The 18,957-nt window shown below is 38.1% G+C and overlaps 1 protein-coding gene across 3 annotated transcripts in view; it reads left to right on the plus strand.

The window, feature by feature from the left end:
- The window catches only part of LOC140453542 (cAMP-dependent protein kinase inhibitor alpha-like), a 111,599-nt gene that overhangs the window by 28,775 nt on the left and 63,867 nt on the right, over window positions 1-18,957 (plus strand). Inside the window, exon 2 of one of the 3 annotated variants that reach the window (XM_072548316.1) lies at window positions 7,116-7,224. The exons of the other annotated variants lie outside the window; for them this stretch is intronic. The gene's annotated coding sequence lies outside the window, so the exon portion shown is untranslated. The remainder of the gene's footprint in view (window positions 1-7,115; window positions 7,225-18,957) is intronic. 3 annotated transcript variants of the gene reach the window in all.

Here is an 18,957-nt window from a genome sequence, read left to right on the forward strand (position 1 = left end):
CACTTTCTGAGAATACACTGCATTCCAGTTTGCAGTGTACACATTTCACCATGAAATAAGTTTGAATAAAATCACTGGCACAGGCCCAGGAAAATTAGCACTTCCATTAAAGGGCTGTCGTGTTATAAAATGTGGGGTAAAAGCTTAATTACATCTTGAGCAACACAAATTCCCAACACTCTACGTGTGTAACCTTAAGAAATGAGATACAAAAGCAGTTTGACTGAGAATAATTATAAATATTTTCTACAATTTAGTTAGATGTTATGACATACCTTTGTCTTGAACCTGAATCTTCTAGTCAAGAGGTAGGGACACTACCACGATACCACAAGAGTTCCCAAAGGAGATATTTTTAAGTTTATGCATGCCTAAACTGAATTTAAACAGCAAAGGTGCAAGGATTTATTTTCTTTGGAGGTTTTGGTTGAAGAGCATCAATTGTGAAAATTCTTCCTTTTTTATTTTTAGCAATGCCTTTGGAGACATGCCCAGATTGCCTTTGCCTTTGATTATCTGTCTTGTTAGTTTAGCTGCATTTCTTTTGGAGCGCTGTCTTTTTAAAAAATGACATAAATAACATTCCGGAAGGATTAATTTGCTTTTGACAGGAAGTTACAGATTTTAATAAGATTTTAAAAGATCTATTGGGAATTCAGCTTCTGTTTAAACCTTGCTCATCTGCAGATTTTTATAGCCTGTGCCTAATGAAAGCTAAGACAGGATCAAATCCTGTTGATGGCACTGAGAGCTGAATGGCTGTCAGTTTATTGGAGAGGCTGCGACTTCAATCTGCCTCCGATCCAATTGATGCATACTCCATGGCAACACCTCAACCAACTCGAGGCTACTTTGCAACCAATCCAGCTCCTCCCTTCTAATGCAATATAAAAATGTTTCTTTTTTTCCCCCACATTTGCTACTCTTGCAAATTATCCTGATGAAGCTTTTTGTCAAACATTCAGCAAAATGTTTTTTTCCTGTAATGTGCAAATTAAAGTTTAAAAGAAAACAGTACATGGGCAAACATTACCTGAATTTTGAAATGTAACTGAGAAACACTTTGAAATACTCAACAGGTTTGGCAACAGAGAGAAACAGTTAATGTTCTGTCTTGATGAGTTGATGAAAGAACGTTAATCTGAAACATTTTTAATTTTGCTTCTCTCTAAATAAGTGGCTGAAATTTGACAGAAGGATCCAAAATGTTGGATATGATTTCTGAGGAAGGATTTAGCTCTGAAGTAAAAGCAAAGTACTGGGATCTGGAGATCTGAAATACAAACTAAGTGCTTGAGAAATGGTAGAAGTTTGGCAGCCTCTCTGGAGGAAAAAAAAAACTGAGTTAACATTTTGAGTCCAATGTGGCTTTTTTTTTCAGAATTGAAGGGGCTGGAAAAATTATGGCATTTATGTGATGGAAAAGTGAGGTGCAAGAGCAAAAGGAGCAGATAAGGGTGCATAAACAAAAGGCAATGTCTACGCAAATGGTAGTAGAGTACGGGAATAAATGAAGATGAAGTGTTAATGGTCGGTGTTGATAATCGATAACGGGTAGCAATGGGGTAGGGGAGGGATGCAAAATGAAGGGCAGAATCATGGTCTGAATTTAATGTTGACTCCTGTAGGCTGTAAAATGCCGAAGTGGAAATTTAGGGGCTGATCCTCCAGCTTGCATTGGGCCTCACTGGAACACAGGAGTAGGCTTAGGACAGAAATGTTGGCAGAAGTTCGAAATGGTTAAAATAACAGCAACTGGAAGGTTTGGTGTCATTTCTGAAGAAAGAGCAGAGGTGTTGCACAAAGCAGTCCTGCAATCTACATTTGTTCTCACCAATGTACAGTAGAGCATACTCCTGGCAGTGAATACAGTAAATCAGAATGAAAGAAGTGCAGGTATAACACTGCATTACCTGGAAAGTGCTTTGAAGGGTCCTTGGACCTTTTTATCTGTAGCTGCTGGAAAAACCTGCTGAGTTTCTCGAGCACTTTGTACCTCTCAACTATTGACTCATCATCTTCGAGGGGAAAAAAAAACCTCCTGTGCATTTCTGTGGTATTCTATTATGAGCTAATTGACTTGGGACATGGTAAGTGAGATAACATTACATTTTCTATAATGATCAAAAATCTGTTTTTTGGCTAAATGCAGTGATGTTAAATATATATCTTGCTCCCAGACTGAGTGTGCTGGCATTTAAAATATTGGCATTTTACTCGGTCTTGATAATCAGTGGGAACGAATGCCTGTGTACAGATGTGAATTGGAGATGCTGGCACAGATGACCTTGATTAGGGTCTTGTGGTACAATGATTAGTGTCACTAAGTTTGGGTCAAATTGCACCTGCCCTGGAGGCACTTCATAATGTCTCTAATTGGATTGATTATAAATATTACTTTTCTGAAATAACTATCTTTCTAGATTACTGTCACTGGATTTTGTAGCAGCAACTAGAATTTTGAGGTCTTTTAACCCTGAAACTTAGTCTTCCCATTTAGAATCCAGTGGCCTGTTCGCTTAATTTTTCTCCCTGATGTATGCCTTCTCCTACATATACACTTTCTCATGGATACCTGTACTACAGGGTTGTTGACTCCGGTTAGTCATTTTCCTGGAGGTTTTCTCACATTACCGCTTGCCTCTTACTTTTCCGCCTCCTCTCTGCTGCTGTTCACTGTTGACAGGCTCATCCTCGAGATGCACTGTCTTCCCACTTCATTTGAAAAAGTGTATCGGCTCTTCACCCCAAATGTTTGATTCGTAACTGTCAATCATGTACTCCCTCTTTTCCCATGTCCTGTATTTTTACAACAAATTTGTCAAAAAAAAGGTTTGCAGTAACTGGTGTAAGATTAATTTGTTTTCAATTTTTATGACTGTAGGGTAATGCTTGAAGGATGTGAGCTATGCTATCCTTGGCTCAGGAGAATCGACGTTTCGGGCATAAGCCCTTCGCTTTTCCAGCAACACTTTTTTCAGCTCTGATCTCCAGCATCTGCAGTCCTCACTTTCTCCTATCCTTGGCTCAGTTAAGTCCTGAGAAATATGTAAATTGAGCCTTGCCTCAGCACTGCTGGGCTACCTCTGAATTGTTCTTGACAAACCCTCTGTATCAAAGGTAGAGCCCCACCCTTTAAGGTTGAGGGTCATTGTTCTTCAAGTAGCCTGATTCCTTTGTACTTGCTACCTATAGTTGCAGAGTTTCCCCACCCAATGCACTGCTTCTTTGCTAACTGAGTTCTTTACTAATTATCTGTTTTGCCATAAAGTGAAAAATCTCACAATACCAGGTTATAGTCCAACAGGTTTAATTGGAAGCACACTAGCTTTCGGAGCAGTGGACTATAACCTGGTGTTGTGTGATTTTTAACTTTGTACACCCCAGTCCAACACCGGCATCTCCAAATCATGGCTATAGAGTGAAGTAGCCACCTTTTAAAATATGTGTTAACCATAAACTTTGCCTGTTTCCCTTGGAATATTTAAAAGTGTCACTGATACAGGTGCATCCCTCTTTTTGTGGAGATTGGTAAAAGAACGTAATCGAACGTGGCATTAGGGTTAACATCCCTCCACGATTGCCCTGGAGTCTCTAGGTATTGAAAATGGACAAAGAGCCACTGATGTACTAGGAATAAAAAAGTAACCTTTCTTTGAAAATTTAGTAACAAAATAATTAGAGATGGGATAATAAAGCTAATAGCCAAATGTGAACCAATGAGCTATTGAAAGCATGTTTGTTTACTAAGTGGCATGGAAAGGTGTGTTGTGAAGATTGATGAATATAGGGCGACCAGGAATGTGAGACTGGGGTCAGAAAAGATCAAGTGATGAAGCTACCAGAGTTGACAACCAAAGGAGACATGCAGGCAAATGTATGCATGTTCAGTTATAGTGTACCTTTTATAACCATCATCTGTGTGCTCTGAAACAGAGAGCCATATCTAGGCATATCTGAAACAACCTTCAAATGAAGTACAGAATTCCCAGAGGAAACTAGCTCTGATCTCTGTGCAATTCTACAGCTAGAATGAAAACCGCTTTCAATGTAGGAACAATTGTGTCAAAGATTGTGAAAGTCATTGATGTGCTGAGCTATTGGTATTTTGATCCTTCTAAGCAATGAAAGGAGATATGTCAAATGTATGAAAACAATTCTAATTTATGCTTTGAGGGGGTGTATTTTAAAATATTAAAATTGTATTAGGAAAATCTATCTTAAACATGTTTTGTGCAACTGTTAGTTCTTAAACTGAACATGCTTTCTACCCTCTTTCTATAATGGTCTTGACATGAGTTTGTCATTCCCTGATAGCCAAAACTTGTAACTAAATACATTGTTTGACTTGTACTCTTGTGGTCATCTAACTGTTGCCTTCCAGTGATCTGATTGATCTCTGGGGAACCATGCAGTCATTGAATCCCGACAGAATCATGGAATCCCTCCAATGCAGAAACAAGCCATTTGGCTCAACAAGTCCACACCAACCCTCTGAAGAGTATCCCACCCAGACCCATTCCCCTACTCTATTGCTCTACATTTCCCCTGACTAAAGCACCTAGCCTACACATTCCTGAACACAGTGGGCAATTTAGCACGGCCAGTTTACCTAACCTGTACATCTTTGGACTGTGGGAGGAAACTGGAGTACCTGGCAGAAGCCCACGCCAACACTGTTGGAATCAAACCCACGTCCCTGGTGCTGTGAGGCAACAATGCTAACCACTGAGCCACCATGATCTGTGACACTATGGTTACTCACTGATTTTGCTTTCTTTGGGTAATGGCGATTGCTGTCAATTTTTTGTTTTCTCTTCTCAGCCCTATTGTTGTTTCTGACATCTGTTAGAACTCCAGGTGTCCTCCATTAACTGCTGGTCTCGCCCCCTTTCTCATCTCTTTCCCAATAAAGAAACTTTTTGTTCATAAATTAAAAATGTTAAATTCGCTGCTCGAACCACCCGGCACGAACTTTTTAAAAGAGGAATGCAGCCTGCCTGCACTCTGATCCAAGCTTGCCAGCTAATTCCTTCCAGCTGTGACCTTCTGCTCAATCCTCCCCTCCTACTAGCACCTCCCAAGTGTTGACCTTCTGCTCTCACCACACTGACCTTGAATACTTTGGCTTTACTCCCTCCCACTACTGCTCTGGGACTTGGAGTGGCAAGTTACTAAGGAGCAAGTTCGCCTCAGAGGGGAGTAGAGATGACTAGATCTCCAGTACTGAACAATAATGTTTACTTTTCATAATTGACCTTGAGGTCAATGTAGCGTTTTGTGTTTCAGATGAATAGGTGCACCTGAGACAGCTGTGTATCTGACCATAGGGCCAGCAATTGAGAGAATCTGCTCATTGTCATTGTCCTCCTGGTTAAACCTGCTGTCTGTGTTTGGCCTGTCTTGGAACCAAGCCCATGTATACATCTATACCTCCAGCAGTTGGTTAATTGAAAGACAGATTTTAATTATACAGCATTTTTCACAGCCCCCGGGTGCACCAATGCATTCAATCAAATGAGGCACTTTGCAAAAGTAGTCAGTATTGAAATGTAGGAAATGAGTTTCTGAATAAAAACTGAACCGAGCGCAATTTGTAGTAATATTGATAGTTGATCCAATATGTGACAACTGAACTAAACCAGCTACATATTTGCCTTTTTATTAAGAACAACCCCATTAATACCATCCTTGCTGTTTTCTTTGTGTACATCTCTGCTCTGCGTGTCTGTGTTTTTGACATTAGCACCACAGCCTCTTTTTTTTGCTTTTGTGCTAAACATCACTAATGGCACCATTTGCTTCATTTCCACAATGTTCCTTGATCCAGAGTCTGTGCTTTAGCAAATCCGGAAGGTCTTGCACCATGGTTAGATTCCAGTCTCCCAACCAGTTCCACTCCTCATTCAAATATCCTCCTCCAGAACTTTACATTCACCATTGCTGTCAACTATCCTGTGGCCATCAAATGCCCCAAACTCCCCACTGTCAGGGGATGTTGCTAATTGTTGCTTGCATGGCAAGACCATATCGGGTGACCTCAATCAAACAGGTATTTGTGAGTACCAGGAAATAGGAAAAGCACAGCTATACAGTTTAAAAAGTATATCCGAGGAAATAGTTCAAGTACGTTTGAGATTTTGAAGAGACAGAAAATTGAGAGGAAGCCAGGAGAAGTACAGAAAATGTAAAAAAAAAAGTGAAGACAAACAGGAATGTGGAGATGACAAAGGCTCAGAAATGAGAGGTTAACATCAGCGAGTGAAAATAAATAACTTAGTGAGTTTTGCAGGATTTTAAAGGAACTGAGAGAATGAGATTTTGAAAATGACAAATGATAGCACGAGGGGGACATCTCTCAGATGAGGGAAAGACTATTATGCAACTCTGCAATGTCAATGCAGAGTAACAAACACTGCTGCATTAAAAGGATTTACTTTTTTTGCCATTGTTATTCTTCAGGTATAGTGCCAAGGAGTTATCATAGTGACTGAAATGTATTTTTTCAGGAGTAATTGCTGTCTACATACAACCAGTATCTCAGTAATTGCACTGCAAACATTTTAAAATTCAGATGAACTGCATCCATGGAAATTGCATTTATATGACTTCAAACAATTTTGGAATTTAATATGTAACTCTAGAAGTTGAGCCCTTGGAGAGTAACTATCATAAACTACCAGCTGCTGCAGAGAGAATGTGGGAACATGTTTGTCATCATCCTTTCATAATTGAAGATGCAAGAGCTAATATTATCAACAAGTCCATCACTGACACTAAAGCTGTGCTATTATCACTGACACTCTTAGCTGTACACCTTTTTTGTGAATTTTGCATTGCTTTGTTACAAGCCGTTTTTTTTAAATAAAAAGCATCCATAATGCCTGTATTGTCAATTAGAGGCAGTTCTTAATATGCAAACACTGTCATACAGAGTGCAAACACATGGGTGAGCTGTCAGAAAGTTCATGCTGAGGATAAAACATCAGTTGACAAGGGTAGTATACGAAGGAATGGAAGAAAGAGAAATCAAATAGAATGAAAACAAAATATATCAGAGTAATGACTTCTTTGATTCACTAGCAATTTTTTTATCCAATTTCTACCTTTCACAGATTGGGCCCAGTCAGTATAAGGATGGCAAGAGTCTAATCTTGCAGCATAAAAGTTTGGACAGAGCCACTTTTTAAAAAAGTGTCGAGTATCATATGACTCTGAGGGAAGGTAGGTTGCATTTATCTGCTGAATTATTTGGGTACTTTTCACCACCTAAGAATCTTCCAAGTTGATTTTGGAACTTAGATGAAAGGTGGAGGAGATGAAAGCTAATTTATGATTCTTGCGTTTTTGTTTGACTGAGTGAGCGAGTGTACAAAGATTATTGATAGTACCCTTCTTTCAATAACACAGACTTGTCTGTTTATAGCACCATTTTAACACAAAGTATTCCATGATCCTTTGCAGGAACCAGGTAAAGCAAAATTTACCTTGAGACATTTGCTCAGGTAGTGAAAAGCTTAGTTGGGTGGAGTTTTTCAGTGCCTTAAGATCGAAAAATAGGCAGAGAGATGGAAAGCTTAAGGCCCAGGCAGCTGAAAGCATAACCACTAGTGGTGGAGCAATTAAACGCGGGGATTTTGAAGAGGCTGGAGTTAGATGGATACAGATGTATTGGATGACTGTGGACTTAGAGGAGATTACAGATTCGAGGGGGCAATGCAACAGAGGATTTTGAAATTGAGGATATCAAAATTAAAACTAAGCTGTTGTTAAACTTCAGTTTGATTTGTAGGGTTGGGGAGTACAGGAGTGATGTGTAAATGGAGTTTTGAGAAGATTTGTAGTTCCGGTTGAGGTTCTAGATGTAAGTTTGCTCACTGAGCTGGAAGGTTCATTTTCAGATGTTTTGTCATCATACTGGGTAACATCATCAGTGAGCCTCTGGTGAAGCACTGATGTTATGGCTTGCTCTCTGTGTTTAGGTTTCCTTGGGTTGGTGATGTCATTCTCTATGGTAATGTCATTTCCTGTTCCTGAACCTGAAAGACTCTATACAGACAACAAGCAAAACCAACACCATTTACAAAATACCTTGCAAGAACTGTAACAAACACTATATTGGACACACACAAAGAAAACTAGCCACCAGGATACATGAACATCAACTCGCCACAAAAAGACATGACCACCTATCACAAATATCCTTTCGTATAAATGAGGAAGGACACCACTTTGACTGGGACAACACATCCATACTAGGATAAGCCAAACAAAGACACGGATGAGAATTCCCAGAAGAATGGCATTCCAACTGGAACTCTATCAACAAACACATTGATTTGGATCCCATCTATCACTTTCTGAGAAAAGAACAGGAAATGACATCACCAACACAAGAAATGATGACATCAACCCAAGGAAATCTAAACACTTAAATAGAAAGCAGGCCATAACAGCAGTGCTTCACCAGAGGTTCACTGATGTTACCTTGTATAGCGATGAAACATCTGAAAAATGAACCTTCCAGCTCAGTGAGCAAACTTGCATCCAGAGCCAAGTTTTGAATGATGTCAACTTGATTTTGCAAAATTATAAATGTTCTGGAAGCTGATGTTTTAAGGCCAGTGTAAGATCAACCCAAGTCTTTCAGGATAGCTTCTACTGCTAATTGCCTCAATCAAATTGTCAACAATCATTACCCTATTTTGTTTTTTTTTAAAATGCAGTTCTTTCTATTATATATGCTAAAAATTTCAATTTAGCAAAAATTAAATTATCCTCTGGCCCTCAGCCCCTCTAAGTGCACTTGGTACAACTTTTCCAGTGTTATTAGTTATTCATCCATTTTGCAACGCATGTTTACATTTTTGTTCTGCTGGGTAATATAGTGCTTGCATTTACTTGTATCCACAGAGTGCTTCATCCTGAAATTCCCCTTTGTGCTTTAACTACCTCAGCCTTGCCATTTGGAGTGAGATCACAATAAAATGAGTGGATCACTTGTTTCTGTGTTCATTCTATTCACACCAGCTTCTGTGTGTTCATGCTCCATGTGAGCTGCTTCCTGAATCATTTCAACACAATCCTGTATTACCATCTCCCTTGTGCCTTTATGTATTTTGCCTTTAAAGCATCTTTTCCCTATTTTGTTCAACTAATTATTGTGATAGCAAGCTTATCATTTGAGCAACTCTGGCCAAGATAATTTTTCCTTTTTCCCTATTGGATTCATAAGTGAATGTATTAAGTGTGTGACTTCCAGTTTGGGTCGACTCCTTGACTGGAAAGATCTATCATGTTAAATAAAAGCAAAATACTTGGCTTATTGGAGTTGTGAAGAAGTGTAATACTTGACTCAAAACATTTAACTCTATTTTTCTCCACTAAGTTTTTCCAGTATCTGCTATTGAAAGCCTGTTCAAACCCTTTGATAATTTTAAAGGCCTCCATCAAGCCAGTCATCACTTGTTTTAGCCTATCTTTTTCTACAAGTCCCAGCCTGCTCAACCATTTTCTGATAGGTGTAACCTGTCTGGATCTAATGGAACAGATGTTTTTCTATGCTTTTCTGAGTATCTGACCCTAACAGAGTGGGGAGAGGCCAAGGAGATTGTAGGCTTTTTTGGTTCGTGCAGGAAATTTCTTAGAGGGAATGAAGTTAAATAGAATGAGTGGTAGTGTGACTTGCCTGTAAAAATTGCCAAGTAATTATTGAAGACTACTCTTCTTGACTAGTTTTAATGAGTAGTTGCTGGCCTATAGGGCCATGCAATTGTGATGTTTACAATAGTAAAGGGAACTGTTTTGCATTGTTGGATAAAATAGGTTGAGTTGCTCTGAAGTGAAAGTACAATGGTGCTCGTTTTTGGGCATGAGATTAGCCTGCCTGAACTGGGAAGCCTGAGTTGAACTAGAGGTCTCATCTAAATAATGTGGGCTTGCTTTAAGAGGCTGCTCTTGCTGCTTTGAAGTTTGGGTTGCCCTGGCTCACCTTGGCACAGTGCTCAGAGCGAAATGAATCTAGGAGAGAGATCAGGGCAGACCTGTCTATGATTTGAAGGAATTGGGTGGATCAGGCTTAACTCATCTCATCTGCTGCAAGCCACTTTTGGTGAAGGGAACAAACAGATATTACCTCTGATTTCAAAATGTAAAAGACTAATATCTATTTTAAATGGTTGCTTGGGGCTTCAGAAAACTGGTGTGACCCAGTTTTGGTCTCTGATTTGATTCTTTTGGTGGTGGGAAGTAGGATGTTGGTCCTCAAAATTGTCTTGTTGCATCCAATAAAACTAGCACAATGAGATCTAATTTCTACTGTGGTGGATTTCTGAGATTGGGTTGAATGGATTTCCAACAAATCACAGTATCCTTTGTGTTGGCATTAACTGTGAAGTTTTGTTGTGTTTGTGAATACAAGCCAAGTAACATTTGAAATACTTTGGATCATATAGACTTAGGCTTTATGCTCACTTTTTGTTGTTTCCATGGTGACTGTACTGCTGTGTCCTCACGTGTTTTTGATACAGTAAATCATTGCAGCAACTCTGTCCAGTGTTTTCTCAGCCGATGGGACATCTGGCCATGCTCTGTGCCTTGGAGGGATGATCTCTTATTTGTTTGCAGAGATGACTAGGTCACGTGGAAATGAATATGTTTTTAGAAATGCTAGATACTAGTTAAACTTAGACCATTTATGTTCGGGGAAGGGGGCCAGGGAGGGAGGAGGAGTCAACTGTGCAACCAGGTGCTCAATTACTATCATGGCTGCAATTCAAAATTTCCAATGCATATTGATACCATCAAAACACACAAACATTTCAAAATATTCTACAATTTAGTCACAAGTTTGATATTGCTTTGATAAAATGATTTGAAGTTTTTAACCCTTTCCCACTACAGATGGTCAGGCCCATGCAAATTGTTCTATGATTGAAATTCAGCATACTACCAGAGCTTAGTGTTCTAAGTCTATGTGATGTAATTGTGGCGTTCAATATTATTAAGGGATTTGATGGGGTAGGTTTGTATATAAAAGATTTGGTTTCTGATCTGTGCTTAACTAATCTCAATCTGGATAATGGTTTTGGTCATACTACAATTTGATTTACTGCCTTCCTGGCACGCTCAGGGGTGGGAGGGGAGGTAGGATAAATCAAATCTGATGCAACTGATTGTTCACAGACGAGCAGTAAATATGAACTGGGAGAGGATGGGCAATAATGGATCTCGTGATGAATGACCCACATGCTCCCTTCCCTGATTCATGTGAAGCCCTAATTGTAACCCTATTGTAAAATTGGCTGAGGTTTGTACAACTTTATGAAGATGAGGAAGTGATGGAGAAACTGATCAAAACTAAACTTGTATAGATTATATTGGAGATCATTTCATGCTGATGATTTGAAGACTATATCTGAATTCATTGATTTGTCTCAAAACATTACAGGGAGAAAAAATAAAATTATTGGCTAGCTGAATAGATGCATTTTTGTTTTATAAAGGAAGCCATTATTTCAAGTATTATTTAAACTAATTTTGAACGGGAGTGTCCCAAATTTGAAAGTTTGTTTGATTTGAGGTTGCCCTTGCTGTGTATGATTACATATTTGGGAATATTAAATGAAAAGCTTGACATTAATCCTACTAAAGGGGACATTTGTTGTATTTTTACATGATTTGCAAATGTACATGTTCAATCGTTTCAACGTTTCACCCTCCTCAGTGTTTTATGTAGCACATCAGAATAGGAATGGATATAAAAGTTGCTCCACAATTCCGAAAACAGTTTCGTGAAAATGTTGAGTATGAAAATGAGAAATCTTGCCATAAACATTAAACCGGAGTCTGTGTATCAATTGTTTTTGTTTTACTCCATTCTATCAAACTGCTCCTAATCCACTTGTATGACTGTGACAAATCTTTTGTCTCTGATAGAATGGATGATTCTGCACTGATGCCTTCTTGAATCAATCAAATTATTCAGTGATATTTTATCATAAATTAAAGAGATTAACCTTTTGCATCCTATACTGTGTACTTGTATTCATTAAACTGTGACATTGATTTCATAAAATTCTAATAAAAATCCCAAGAACCTTACACAAGTATGCCCCTTCATAACATTTGTGATTTCTGAACCTAATTTCTTTACCATAACAAAAGAAATCTCAGGTTGCCCCCTAAATAATAATAGCAGTTCATTGCAGATCAGTCAGATTGAATTGTCTTTACTCATTCCAAAATTGTTGGATTGCTAAGAGTCTGCATTAGCACAACTGTGATGAGAGCCACCCTTATTGGTCAGAATAGTTCACTTAATTTCATTAGAGGGCTCAACTGGATTAAGAGGCAATTTTGAGTAGGCTTAAGGAGCTTGAGTACCTATTTATGCAAACCTGGCTAATAAGAACTTGAGAGAACGAACAACTTAAGTATATAAGGCTAACGCTCTGCATGTTGGGATTGCAATCACTAAACAAACATTAATAGGCTCTCGTGGATCAAATCTATTCATGAATCCACTTATTTCGATTTCCTTTCTAGAAAGTCTGAAAACAGCACTTGGAAACTTTCCAGCAGTAACTTTAGAGTACAATTGTTTACATTTTTTTTTCTCTTTCCTGCTGTTTTCCCCCACTCCCCAATTTTTTCTTTCCTATCATAGGTACTTGTCATCTATCAAGACAATGTGAAAATTGGGGGAAGATGAGAAAATTATCTTTTTTTTCTAATCTGCTAAATTATAGTAGGTCACCTTGAGATTTCTTGATGGTAGTGCACGAGGAAGGGAACACTATACGTCACGAGCATACTTCAGATATCCTTATGGTTACAGGAATTCATAATTCAAAAATGCATCTGTTTCCATTTGTCTGTTGTGTCCAGTCTACTTCATATAAGGAGACCAAAACTGCACATAATAATCACTGGTATGATCTCACAAATGTCTTGTACAACTGAACCATAACAACCTGACTTTTAGGTTCAGTTCCTCTCCATAAAGGATAGTATTCCATAAACCACCTTAATTATGTGCTGCAACTTTCTGAACCGTATACTGCGTTTGGAATTATGTAGTGATTAATTATTGCTCTACATTTGTACTCTATTGTTTTAAGAGAGCATAAGCTGTGCAGCAATGAAATACTTTAGTATTGGTCTGGAGTTTGAAAATAAATTGAAATTTTCTAATAAGCAGGAAGTATTTTGGAAAATTTTGTGTAAATGTGATAACCTGAATGCAAAGTGGAATTTAAAAAAAAAATAATAATCTGCTTGGGCTTGCCATGTTACATAATTTCAAACCAAGTAAAGGTCACGGAATTGGCAACTTTGACTTCTTTTTGGTTGGTTGGCTTTAAACTAGAATCTAGTATTCAGGTTATACATAAAAGCTAAATTTAAAAAGCCAAAGAACTGTCGCTGCAGGAAAACGGAAATTGTTAGAAAAACTCAGCAACTGTGGCAACATTTGTGGATGAAGGTAGTGAAGGATCAGTGGACCAAAACATCAACTCTGCTTACTCTTCACAAATGCTACCAGAGCTGCTGAAATTTCCCAGCAACTTTTCTCTTTATGTATTGAATCTGTTTTAGTATAATTGTGTTTGCCAAGAATTTTGGAATGGTGAATCACTAAATACATCTCAATTTTTAAAATATATTTTAAAAAAATCTCTTTTCCAAGTTTGTTTTATGCAAATAGCTTTACGCTGCAAGAGCTCGTGGTGGACAAGTTAGAGCAGATTCCTCTACTGGTTTCATTATTAGTGAATGTGCATATTGCAAGCACTGAACTAAACAGCCATTACACATCCATGAACTCTCACCTGATTGAATGAAATTTAAAATCGTGTGAATTATTGATTTAATTGCTTTAGCATTATAGAATTTGATCAGACGTTTTTCTTTTCTGCTTAATAACATGACAGTTGGATGAATGACTGTTCTATTATGTTAAATTTCTGTTAATATCTGACTGTTCTGTTATCATAGAATCTCCACACTGTGGAGACAGGCCATATGTTAAATATTGTTGTATTTCGAGCAACACTGATACAGATGATTTATAGGTCGAAATAAGACAAAGGCTTTGTTCTATCCTTTATATAAAAAATGTAACTTTTGGAATATGGGTGTTGCTAGTTGGGCATTTTTTGCTCATTTCTAGTTTCCTTCGAGAAGGTGATGGTCTTGAATCACTATAGCCTGTTTTTGTAGGTAGACCCATAATCCCACGAGGGAGGGACTTTCGGGAATTTTGAACCAGTGACACTGAAAGAACAGTGATTATATCTTTCCAAATCAGAGTGGTGTGTGAATTGGAGGGGAGCTTGTAAGTGATGGTGTTCTCATGCATCTGTTGACTTTTGCCCTCCTAGATGATGATGATTGAGGGCTTGGAAGAGGTCTTTGGATCTTTGCTGAATTTCTGAACTGCATCTTGTAGGTTAGTACACATCGCTGCTTTTGAATGTTTGCTACTTCAATCGCTAGTCCAGTTCAATGGTAACCCCCAAGATGTTTGTGGGGAATTCAGTGATGATAATGCCAGTGAATCTTAAGGGCCAATGGTTTGATTCTTTCTTGTTGGAAATGGTCATTGCTTGGCACTTTGCAGAATATAGCTCAAGATAGGCTGTACAAGAAAGGAGGCTTCCTTACATTCTTATACATTGCGGTATACCATTTGTCACATAAACAGTAAGATCAACGATTTCGCAACAGATGCTTAAAATGCAAAACTGAGCAGTGTCATCACCTTTTTAAACAAATGTCCTGTGGATTAATTTTGTCTTGACTTGATTGTGAAAAATTGAAAATCAAAATCAATATACAGCTAGGATTTCTGCTTTTGTTTCATCTGTGAGTGGTATCCTCACCATCATGAACTGTTGATGTTCCCTGTAATCTCAATCTCAGCCTATCTTCATAATCCGAGAAGGTGATTAAAGATTTCTTACCAGAAAAGAATATTTTGGCCTTTTCCCAGGTGTTCTTGCCCTCTGTGACGTATAAAAGACAGGGAGTCAACTCCGACTTTTATGAAACAAATCCTTTCATTATTTAACTTTTTAGATACCGATTATTCAATATCAAACTTAGACTCAAACCTTCCCTTTAGTGCAGAAGCACACCATTCAGCCCAATGAGTCAACACCAACTCTCTCTGAAGAGCATCCCACCCAGACTTCCCCCTTGACTTGTTCCTGTAACCTTGCATTTAGCATGGTCAATCCCACCTAGCCTGCACATCTTTGGAGTGTGGGAAGGAAACCAGAGCACCTGGTGGAAAACCATGCAGATACGGGGAGAATGTGCAAACTGCACATATGCTTGAGGATGGAATCAAACCAGGGTTGCAGATGCTGTGAGGCAGCAGTGCTAACCTCTGAACCACCATTTCGCCCTCATTAAACATTTACTTATTTCTTCTAGTGTAACTTCAACTTGAATTCACTTCATCTGACAACTTAATTCACATGTAACGCAAACTTTTAATTCAATAAATTTGGCTTGAAACAAATATAACCTATATTTGAGTGAAGTGGCCAACTTCCGCTTTCGGTGTAGATTCTGCCTCTTGATCCTTTGTCTCTGAAGGTAACTTTAGGGCACATGCTTCTCAAATATTGACCTCTGTTCGCTCCTGCAAAATCCTTTGTGCTGGTAACTTTTATCTCATGCTCACTTTTCATAAACTTCTCTGGTACTTAGCCAATGAATTGACCAAATCTAATTCCAGCCAATGAAGTTAAATGATAAACAATTCCCAAATGTTTCTACAAAGTAGTAGACAGTCATATGCCATGCTCCACACAAGGTCATAACGGTGCCAGTATGTCTAGCAGACTGCCATGACACCTCCCCTATTTGGTCAACACAGGAAATCGTAGGTCACACTATGTCTTGGCTGCAGTTTAAACCGAAGTCAGAGTTGAAACTAGCTTGACCAAAGTTCCCAGCATCTTGATTGTTGCTCTTAGCCAGCAGCAGAAATGGCTATGAGACTGGTTATCTAACTGTAGGGTACTTGCAAACTCTATAGCAAGATGATAAATATGGTTTGCATTTTTTTTCATAACTTAACAAACTGCATATTTTTTTAAAATTGCAGAAGTTACTATGTGAAGTTTTTGGTTGAATTCAAACTTGAATATTGAAACGCATTTTGATTTGAGAGGCTTGGCAAGGATTTTGATCTGGGTGCCTTTTGGGAGAGAGAGAGAGAGAGAGAGACTGTCTAGTCCTAACTTATCAATATTGCATAGTGTACGTATAGGGAGACTAGTACAGCTCAGCAGTTAAATTGCTGTTGTGTTCTAAACTCTTAAATTGATGGATGTATATTGGCATCAGAATCCCTCAGAGGGGTTGGTGTGGGAGAGGAGAAAATAATGGGATCAGAGGGAAAAATGAACAACTACAAATTAATGTTGTGCAGTATATTTTAGGGATGATACAAAAATTACGTGAAGAAACAGAAGCAATTGAGCAAGATGAAAGCAAGAATATGCAACCTCCATTACATGAAGTTAAATTACTTTTTTTTTGGTTGAAACATAGCAGATTGAAAGGATATCTGATTAGAGCTGTTAAAATTCTGAGCATTTCTCTTAAAATAAACTGGGGAGAGAAAAGCTATTTATACTCTTAATGAAATGACATAAATCAAAGAGTGTCACTGGAAGGTTAGAAGATTATTTTTACTTAAAGGGCTGTTTGGACATTTGAGTGCTGAACAGTGGTGGAAACAGATGTTTAAAAGGCAGCACATAAATATTTTAAGACAAAATGCTGAGAGTGAGCAACAGGGGAACTCTTTAAAAGAGTTGGCACAACACAACGGGCCAAAAGGCAACCTCCTGTGTTTAAAAACTATATGACACAACAAGATGGTTTTCCAAGCTGTGCAGCTATTTTCAGAAAGGCGACTGCTGTAATAGAATAGGGTATGTGACAGCATGTGATTGAGAGAGTTGTTGGTTAGAGGGCAAAAGTAGAAGTCACCTACAGGATTTGTCATTTCTTAGTTGTCTTATGAAATAGACAAGAACACAGTCGTCTTGCTTGGTGATAGGAGAGAGGGGAGCATATAAGGGAGTATAAACTAGTAAAGAGTATCTGCCAAAGCCAGTTGCAAATGAACTGAGTGTGGGCTGATCACGTAACTTGTATAGACTACAGCCAAGGAGCGTTGAGCAGCCCACTCTGTTTTCTTCTGTATGGCACTGTGTGACTTGCACAGTGAAAGTAGAGTTGGAGATGAAAGGATACACAATTATTGTGTAGAACTGTACATGTTAATAATGCTGTTCAAAAATACTTGATGCTGAACTAAATTATAGTCTTGCTTCTCATGATAACATATATTAAGTGTCATAAAATTATAGTGTTATCACTTGATAGAGAGATCATCAACTATTTATAATCGAGGTGGTGTTTAGGCTGCTTAGAACATGGTGAACTTGCAAATAGGCATTTCTGTCATTTCACAGCATTATACTGTACTGTTGCAAAACACAAATGGCATGCAGTGATGTGAAATACTATTTGAGTAGTTTTGTTTGCACCTAGAGTCTCAGTTCCTACAAAATCAGAAAAGAGATATTTTTGGAGCTGACCATATATCACCAAACCTTTTATATTCCAGTTTACAGATGATCAACAACTTTAGACTGCAATATATTGAATTCAAATTTAAATTACAGCTGTGGCTACTTTCCTTCTGATGTGCAAAGTCAGCCTGTTAATCTGATGAGTTAGAGTTCAAATATTAACGTGTATCCGAGACCACCTCTGATTTCATGCCTAATAAAATTCAATGTTGCTTGAAACTTTGCTTTGGGAGTATTTGAATTCTGAATTAGGTTTTATTGTCATGTACTTTAGAGGAGTATAGTGGAAAGTGTACAATGTTGCCCCACATGGCACCATCTTAGGTACACCGTACCTAGTTACAAATCTGAGATACTAAAATAGATTAAGTACTAAAATAGAGAAATAAAGAAAAAAGCTAAATGTTTTACATCTTTGAGAGTATCTGAAAACACCTTAAGTCTGGGTGGGTAATGGAGGGAAATACATTAGGAAGTGACAAAATAAATCATATGCAACGGTTAGTGCATGAATGAGATGAGCTTGGTTGAGTTAGATGGGCCATTTCTCATTCTTATGAGTTGACCAAATAATGATCTGACATAATTGGTACAGTTGCTCATTGAAAGCAGAGGAAGCAATGTGGAGAGAATTTTTAACTTCAGCATTTTGTGAGATTATATAATAAATGTTAAATATTTTGTATGGGGTTGTGCTCATTTTAAAACTGGATTTTGACCACTGAATGTACTTGTGGTTTTACTGCTATTAATTTAGATTCACATTACTGAAAATCGTCTTAATTGTGGACATCAGCAATTAAGTAGAAAATCAGCAATCAAATCCCTAATATATAATCAGGACAGACCAAGAGTCTGACCAATTTCCTGTCAGATTTTGACCAGCAATTATGGGTTTTATTAAACTCAATATTAGCTTCTTTCCAACTCAGCAGGCAAGTATTTATTTTGCAATCTTGAGTGTACAGATGAAGTGAAGTATTTTTAGAAATCATCAATCCTGGCTGAGCTGTGATCGTGGAGTTTTGGAGGGATTTTGCATCATCTTAGACGGTAACCTTGGTTCTCTTTTGGTAGCTAATTTCGTATCTAGCTCAGATACATTGAAAAGGTTGCTTGATATGCACTGTACCACAGCTCACAATTGGTGAGGTGAAAAGTATTCATATCCTTTAGTCAGGAAAATGTAGATACCTAGAATCATTCTCTTGGTGTTACTGGTTGGGTGGTGGCATTGAATTGAAGCAAGGGTGTATCATTGGAGTGATTGGGAGTGGTGGGATTTTGTTGGATGAATTGTTTTCTCTAATGACCATAATTTTATCTCTTAGTATTG

The sequence above is a fragment of the Chiloscyllium punctatum genome, chromosome 27, assembly GCF_047496795.1.
Source record: "Chiloscyllium punctatum isolate Juve2018m chromosome 27, sChiPun1.3, whole genome shotgun sequence".
Lineage (NCBI taxonomy): Eukaryota > Metazoa > Chordata > Chondrichthyes > Orectolobiformes > Hemiscylliidae > Chiloscyllium > Chiloscyllium punctatum.